This window comes from Triticum dicoccoides, chromosome 2A, assembly GCF_002162155.2.
Source record: "Triticum dicoccoides isolate Atlit2015 ecotype Zavitan chromosome 2A, WEW_v2.0, whole genome shotgun sequence".
Taxonomy (NCBI): domain Eukaryota; kingdom Viridiplantae; phylum Streptophyta; class Magnoliopsida; order Poales; family Poaceae; genus Triticum; species Triticum dicoccoides.
Genome location: NC_041382.1, coordinates 39784007 through 39792602, shown reverse-complemented (window position 1 = coordinate 39792602; position 8596 = coordinate 39784007). Strand labels below are relative to the sequence as shown.

At 50.4% G+C, this 8596-nt stretch overlaps 1 pseudogene; it reads left to right on the top strand.

Moving 5' to 3' along the window:
• Positions 1-404: 404 nt before the first annotated feature.
• Positions 405-8125, top strand: LOC119358811 (annotated as a pseudogene).
• Positions 8126-8596: the final 471 nt, after the last annotated feature.

Below are 8596 nucleotides of genomic sequence, written 5' to 3'. Positions count from 1 at the left end.
GCCGCACGGGGGCGACTCGGGAGGACGAGAGGGGGAGGACCCAGGAAGATGTTAAGGTCCGATTGTAAAAACTAGAATTTAATTCTCTTGCAAAGACTTGGTGAACTAAATCACCTACTGTTTAGCAATAGTGATGCAGATCTAAGTAGTCAATATTGCCCTATGGGACGGAGGGAGTACATGTTAGTTAGAACTAGCAAACAAATTAACCTGTGAGGTTCGTCCTGATCATGGCGTGTATAAGCACAATTAAGCTGTCTAGCCTCCTCCATGCATGGGCACACACGTCATTTCGTTCCTCTAGCTAGCCTCTCTATATAACGAATGGAGGTCCAGCCCGAGCTCCACGCAGCAGTCTTCCACTGACACAGTAACAAAACTCACGTGACCTCTCTTTTCTCTTCATGGCCAAGAACTACGGCGGAGTGTACAACATCCACGGCTGGGGCGCCCCCTACTTCGCCGTCAACAAGCACGGCCACCTCTGCGTCCGACCCCACGGCCATGACACGGCCCCGGGCCAGGAGATCGACCTGCTCTCCGTCATCCACCAAGCCGCAGCGACGACGACGACCACCGATCACGATCACGATGACAAGGAGAGGAAGCTCCAGTTCCCCATGATCCTCCGCTTCCCCGACGTGCTCCGGCACCGGCTCCACGCGCTCCATGCCGCGTTCGCCACCGCCATCGAGCACACGGAGTACCGCTCGGCCTACCAGGGCGTGTTCCCAGTGAAGGTGAACCAGAACAAGGCGGTCGTGCAGGACATGGTCCGTTTCGGCCACGAGTACGGTTCCCATGGTAGGCTACGGGCTCGAGGCCGGGTCCAAGCCGGAGGTGCTCATCGCCATGAGCTGCCTCGCCAGGGCCAAGCCTGGCGCCTACCTCGTGTGCAACGGCTACAAGGACAAGGACTAAGTCGCGCTCGCCCTGGCGGCGCGCGCCATGGGCCTCAACGCCATCATCGTGCTGGAGATGGAGGAGGAGCTCGGCATCGTCATCGAGCAGAGCAGGCGGCTCGGCGTCGAACTGGCCATTGGTGTTCGTGCCAAGCTGCTCACCAGGTTACCGGGCCATTTCGGGTCCACGGCCGGCAAGCACGGAAAGTTCGGGATCATGGCGGAGAGGATCTACGAGGTGGCCCGGAAGCTCAAGGCTCTGAACAAGCTGCACTTGTAAGATTTGATGGAAAGCGTTAAACCCTTTGCTCAGTCCGCATGTATATTTATGGAAAGATTGCCGTGACTTACAAGATATGGAATCTAGGATGCTTCCAGAATACATCGAGAGAGAGATATGACTTGGAGAGGAAGAACAGAACAGAAGAAGAGATAGGAACAGAATACAGATTAAACAGACAACTATCTCTACAATCTCTATTCTAACATCCCCCTCAATCCAAACCTATGAAAATTTCTCTAGGTTTAGATTGTACTTGAACTCATTCAGTCTTCTCATAGTAAGTGGTTTGGTGAAGCCATCAGCAAGTTGATCTCCTGTGGGAATAAACTTGATGTCAAGTAGCTTTCGTGCTACTCTTTCTCTCACAAAATGAAATCAACTTCTATGTGTTTTGTACATGCATGGAACACAGGATTCGCTGAAAGATAAGTTGCACCAATGTTGTCACACCATAACCTGGCAGCTTGTGGAGTTTTGATTCTCAACTCATATAGAAGAGTTTGGGTCCACATAACTTCGGCAGTTGCATTAGCAAGAGCTTTATATTCTGCTTCAGTACTTGACCTTGACACAATAGCCTGTTTTCTTGCACTCCATGACACAAGGTTTGATCCCAGAAATATAGCAAAACCACCTGTTGACCTTCTATCATCAGGGCATCCTACCCATTCAGCATCTGAGTATGCACTAACTAGCATGGATGATGACTTAACAATCTTGATTCTAAGTCCCATTGTAAACTTTAGATACCTCAGAATTCTCTTTACTGCAGTCCAATGAACTGTGCTTGGTGCATGCAAAAACTGACACACTTTGTTGACAGAATATGAAATATCAGGCCTAGTCAATGTTAAATATTGTAGAGCACCAACAACACTCCTATAGTTTGTTGCATCACTTGGTCCAAGTAATTCACCTCCTTCAATTGAAAGTTTCTCAGAAGTGGAAAGTGGTGTACTTACTGGTTTGCAATGTTCCAGTCCTACCCTTCTCAGAATATCTGTGGTGTATTTCTCTTGTGTAAGAAGTATTCCATCCTTGATCTGTTTTACCTCTATACCAAGAAAGTAATGAAGATCACCTAGATCTTTGAGTGCAAACTCCATATTAAGGTCATGAAGCAGACAGGTAGTGGCTTCTGGGCTGGAATTAGCAACAATTATATCATCAACATAAACAAGAACAAACATAGAGATGTTGCCTTTGTGATAGAAGAATAATGAGGTATCTGCCTTGCTTGGAATAAAGCCAAGTTGTTGTAACTGAGTGCTCAACTTGGAATACCAGGCTCTTGGGGCCTGTTTTAAGCCATACAAAGCTTTGTCTAACTTACAGACAAAATGAGGTGTGGTTTTTTTTCATACCCTGGTGGTTGCCGCATGAACACTTTTTCCTCAAGAACACCATGAAGAAACGCGTTCTGGACGTCTAGCTGACGTAAGGTCCACCCTCTGGAAATAGCAATAGATAATACAAGTTGAATAGTAGCTGCCTTAACAACAGGGCTAAAAGTATCCTCATAATCAATTCCAAATCTTTGTTTAAATCCTTTTACAACCAATCTAGCCTTGTATCTATCTATACTTCCATCAGACTTTCTTTTAATCTTATAAGCCCACTTGCAATCAATCAAATTCTTTCCCTTTGTTGGTGGTACAAGATGCCACGTTTTATTTTCATGAGTGCTTGATATTCATTGTCCATAGCCCCTTTCCATTCTTTGTGAGCAAGAGCTTCGGCTAAATGAGTAGGTTCACCTGAACTAGTGAGGAAAGCATACTTGCGAGGGTCATACCTTACTGTACCGTCCTTGTATTCCTTAGGCTTGAATAATCCAGATTTTGACCTGGTATGGCGCTGAGGAATTTCTGGTGACACACGTGTGGCATTTGTTGCAGTTTCTACATCACCAGAACCAGCCGCAGAAGATCCAGCCGAATCAGCCTGGACTGCCGCGCTGCAGGGCTCCAGCTCCGAGGTAGGCACGGGATCTGGCGAGATCCGCCTCGTACCAGACGCCTCAGCAGGAGAGTCCCGTATGGCGCTGTTGGCGGGGTCTACCCCGGTCGGGCTGTCGGCCCTAGAGCGCGCCGGCTGCCGTGCAGCGCGTGCGGACGGGCTGCACCCCGCGCCGTCTGGGTCCACACCTGGACTTCGGTCGGCCACGGGCTCAGCAGGAGGACGCCTCCGGAGACGCGGGGAACGCCGCTACGCGCCGAGCGACAGGGCTGTCAGCCTGGGATCGCGCGCGGCGATCATCCTGGGATCGCGTGCCTTCTCTGAAATCGCAGTTCTGCACCAAATCTGCATGGGATCCAGCGTGGTTTTCGTCCTTGTCTGCACACATAAAATCATAGCCAAATGCTGCATGTTTTTCATTAGTTTCTGAATTTTCTTCTGGACTAGACACATGATCATGTTCTATTAATTCTCCCCCGTGATCAGTACGTGGCAAAGGATCCGAGAGAAGAGAAATTTCAGCTCGAAGAAGAGCTCCCGCATTGGGATGAAGTTTGGCAAAAGGGAAAATAGTTTCATCAAAAATCACATCCCTAGAGATGTAGATGCGTCCAGTTAAAACCTCTAGACACTTGTATCCCTTATGGAGATTGCTATAGCCAAGGAAGACACATTGAGTGGAGCGAAAATCTAGTTTGTGGCGATTATATGGACGAAGATTTGGATAGCATGCACATCCAAAAACTTTGAGGGAATTGTAATATGGTTTTTGATGAAACAATTGTTCTAAGGGAGTTGTGTTTCCAATAACCTTACTAGGCAAACGATTGATAAGATATGTGGCGGCAATGAAAGCTTCATCCCAATATTTCAGAGGCATAGATGCATGAGCAAGAAGGGGAAGACCAACTTCAACGATGTGACGGTGTTTGCGTTCAGCAGAACCGTTCTGTTGGTGTGCATGTGGACACAAAACATGATGCTCAATGCCTACACTTCGAAAGGAAGAGTTGAGTTTCTCATACTCTCCTCCCCAGTCACTCTGGACTGTAATGATTTTCTTGTTAACTTGACGTTCAACAAGTTTTTGAAATTCTTGGAAGACAGAGAAAACTTCAGATTTGAACTTAAGAAAGTATATCCATGTAAACTTACTATAATCATCAATGAAGCTAACATAATATTTCTTTCTTCCAAAGGAATCTCTGGCATGACCCCATACATCACTGAATATCAGTTCCAACGGAGCATGAGACACACTATCTGATCTAGAATAGGGGAGTTGGTGACTCTTGGCACATTGACAAGCATCACAAACAGACTCTTTATTCTCACGACTAGACAATTGAAGATTGCCTTTATTCACTACTTGATCAACTATTTTTAATAAAGGATGACCTAATCTTTGATGCCACCTCTCTAAGGGCGGCTTGACGACGGAGTAGACTTGGCGATGATGCTTGCGGCTAAAAGCTCTTGATGTGATAGGATATAGACCACCGACGCATCTACCGTGATGGAGGAGCTCCCTCGTTGCCCGATCCTTAATGAAAAAAACTACTTGGGATGAGTTTCAAAAAAGATGTTATTATCAGCGGACAAACGAGACTTGGAAGCAAGGTTTTTGTTGGCTTCAGGAACATGAAGGACATCCTTTAGAAGAAGATCACGTTTAACATTAGGGAAATTAATAGAGGATTGACCAATGTGACATATGTCCATACCTCCTCCACTTGCGACGGTGTTTATCTGATCATTGCCATAGTATCTTTCTCGGTTTGCAAGCTTCTCCAACTCGCTGGTGACATGATCTGTGGCTCCAGAATCCGCATACCAGATGGTGTCCCCAGCTTCTACTTGCTCGCTGCAGCTACGTGGCGCTCTTCGGGCACGTAATCTTCATCGTAGCGGTGCCAACAATCTTTCACCTCATGCCCTGACTTTTTGCAGAGCTAGCAACGTGGCCTGTTGTTGGAGTAGGAGGCGCCGGAGGGGCGTGGGCCAGAGTTGTTGGCGCGCCCACGCCCACCGTTGTTGCCATTGCCGCGCCCGCGCCCTTGGTGACCGCGGTGACCACGGCCTCGGCCTCTAGTGCCGCGACCACGTGAGACAGAATTAATTGATGACTGGCGGAGATTATTACCTTGTAGCAGATTCATACGAGCTTCAGAGCTTAGCAACTGGTTATAAAGCTCCTGGACGGTCACCGGCTCGATACGTGCAGCCAGGTCTGAGATCACCGGGTTATATTCGATGTCCAGCCATTTGAGCACATATGAAGTTATCTCTCCTTCAGAGAGGGGATCACCGGTGCAGGCGATCTCATCAGCGAACGCCTTGATCTTCGCCAGATATTCCGGCATGCCCATGTTTCCTTTGTGCAGATTGGCGAGGGCGATGCGGGTGTTGACGGTCTGTGCTTGCGTCTGGGCAGCGAAGGAGGCGTGGATGGCACTCCACACCTCGGCCGATGTCTGAAGAGTAGCTACCTGCGCAAGAATCTCACGTGACAGAGACCCCATAAGGTATCCTTGTACCTGTTGCTGTTGGGCATACCAGATCGGCCGGGCGTAGTTGATGACTTGCTCTTCTTTCCCATCCTTGGTGATGGTGATGGTAGGAGGAGGCGCCAGGCTTGCGGCATCCAGGAAGTGCTCCATCTGTGCTCCCTTTATTTGGGGTAGCATGATGGCCTTCCAGAGGAGGAAGTTCGTCCTCGTGAGCTTCTCAGATGGAGGAGACCCAAGAGAGGAGACACTGCTAAAGGTGGAGGAAGATGCATAGGTGGATGGTGCGGATTGGGTGGACAGGGTACTCATGGTGGAACCGATCAGGGTGGTGTTGGTGGCGGCGATGGTGGAAGCAGCGGTGCTCGAGTTGGTGCCTGACATGATTTCTCTCGATGCCTCTCTCTGGATAGGTTTCAGGTTTCTCTCTCGATCAACTAGATCGATATCTTAGGAAAGCTAGACGTACGAGAGGAAGGGCTCTGATGACCATGCAAGATTTGATGGGAAGCGTTAAACCCTTTGCTCGGGCCGCATGTATATTTATGAAAAGATTGCCGTGGCTTACAAGGTATGGAATATCACTAGGATGCTTCCAGAATAGATCGAGAGAGAGATATGACTTGAAGAGGAAGAACAGAACAGAAGAAGAGATAGGAACAGAATACAGTTTAAACAGACAGCTATCTCTACAATCTCTATTCTAACAGCACTGGCTCAAGCTGCTGCACTTCCACGTCGGCTCCATGATCCCGTCCACGGACATCGTCTTCAAGGCGGCCAGTGAGGCCGCCGGGATCTACTGCGCGCTCGTGAACGACTGTGGCGCGGAGGCGATGACCACGCTGGACTGCGGCGGTGGACTCGGCATCGACTACGACGGGACACGATCGGGCAACTCCGACATGTCGGTGGCGTACGGGCTGGAGGAGTACGCGTCCAGCATCATGCAGGCGGTGCGACTCAAGTGCGACGACAACGGCGTTCCCACCCCGTGCTCTGCACGGAGAGCGGCCGCGCCATGGCATCGCACCACTCCATGATCATCCTCGAGGCGCTCTCCGCGATCCCCGAGCCGAGAGATGACGGCGAGACCACCGAGCAGCTGCACGCCAAGATCCATGAGCTGGCCACGAAGCAGCAGCCGAAGGCGCTATTGAATTTGAAGGGTGGCGCGGCGGCGGGCATGTCCTCCTCCCATGCCTTGGACATCAAGAAGCACGGCATCGAGATGTACAAGCTGGGGAAGAAGCTGTCCAAGAGCGTCATGGCTGACGCCACCATCATCTACAACTATCACATGAACGGCCGTCCCACATGAACCTGTCCGTCTTCTCGCTGGTCCCCGACTTCTGGGGCATCCAGCAGCTGCTCCCAATGATGCCGGTGAGCCGGCTCCACGAGAGGCCGAACTGCATGGCCACGCTCGTCGATCTCAAGATGGCAACGGGGACGAAACCCACCGGGTTTTGCTTGCCCAAACCCATCCCCACGAGAAAATCGCAAACCCGTTCCCGTCCCCATCAACGTGCGCGGGGTTAAGTTTTTGCCCGTCCCCTAAACCCGTCGGGTTTTCAAAACCCACGGGGAACCCGTCCCCACGAGCAGTTAATGAAAACAACAATATTTGAAAGAAAAACATGAGCATATTACAGCAGCAGGCGACGGCTGGGGACCTGGGTTTAGGTTTAGGTGTTGTGTTGGGCGGGAGAGAGAGGCTTGAAGAGCGAGCGACACTGTAGCGACCGAGCGTGGGGTTGGTTTGTATTCCAGGGCTTCGACGCTGTGGGGCTCAGCTGCTCGGGCAATGTGGCTTTGGGCTAGTTGAGTCAAGATGGATATGTGCATGCTAAATAACATATTTTGGCGGGTTTTGTCGGGTTTCAGGTTCGGGTAGTACTCAAATGGGTTTAAATCCGCGAAACATATCGGGTTTTATAATGTACCCACGAGCAGCCCCGCGGGGATAGAAATTCGCCCATCCCCGTCCTCTAATAGGGTAAAAACCCACGGGGACGCGGGTTTCGAGGCCCCATTGCCATCTTGACGTTGACCTCACCCGCGATAGCGATGGGAAGATCGAGAAGTTCATCGGCGGTGCCGAGACCCTGCCTCTGCACTCGCTGGACCCCGCCGTGTCTGGCCATGGCGGCGGCAGCTACTACGTGGCCGTGTTCCTCTCCGGCGCGTACTAGGAGGCGTTGTCCTCTAAGCACAACCTGTTTGGCGGTCCGAGCCTGGTGCGCGTGCTTGGCGGCGACGATGGTGAGTTCATACTTGACACAGTTGACCTGGGGCCGGCGACGGAGGAGCTCATTGGCACCATGAGGTACGACGTCAAGGAGGACATCGGCGGCGTGATCGAGGAGAGGGCAAGGGAGAAGCAGGTGTGGGAAATGGTGGGGGCGCTCGTGGAGAACGGGCTCAACACCATGCCGTACCTCGTCAACTATCAGCCCCCACCAACCGCCTAGTTAATTGATGCTTGCTATCATGCAAAATAAAAATAAAAATTGATGCTTTCTTCATTTTATTGTGGTTGGTTGCAATTATATTTGCGATATGCAGAATAAAGTTTCCACACTACCAGAATAAACTCTTGGAGATTTCCTGAAAATGCACACCTACCTGTATATACAGTATCCTATATATCCCATAGTTAGATTCACATCTAAACCTAGAGCTTCTTAGCGATTTTGGCTTCTGGGCCGTTGGATCTGCGTCTTGATGCGTTTTGGACCATTGGATCTACCCCTGGATGACCTGAGCCGTTGGATACAATTTGGAACCGGAACAATGAAGAGTCCTTTTTTCCTCTTACCTCGGAATATTAGTCCTCTCTCCCTGACTCGTGGGGCGCATGGCTGGTGGGCCACCTCTATCTGCGACTGTGGGTGCGCAGAGGTCCGGTGTGGTTGGCCCATGGTCAAAACTGCATGCCACTG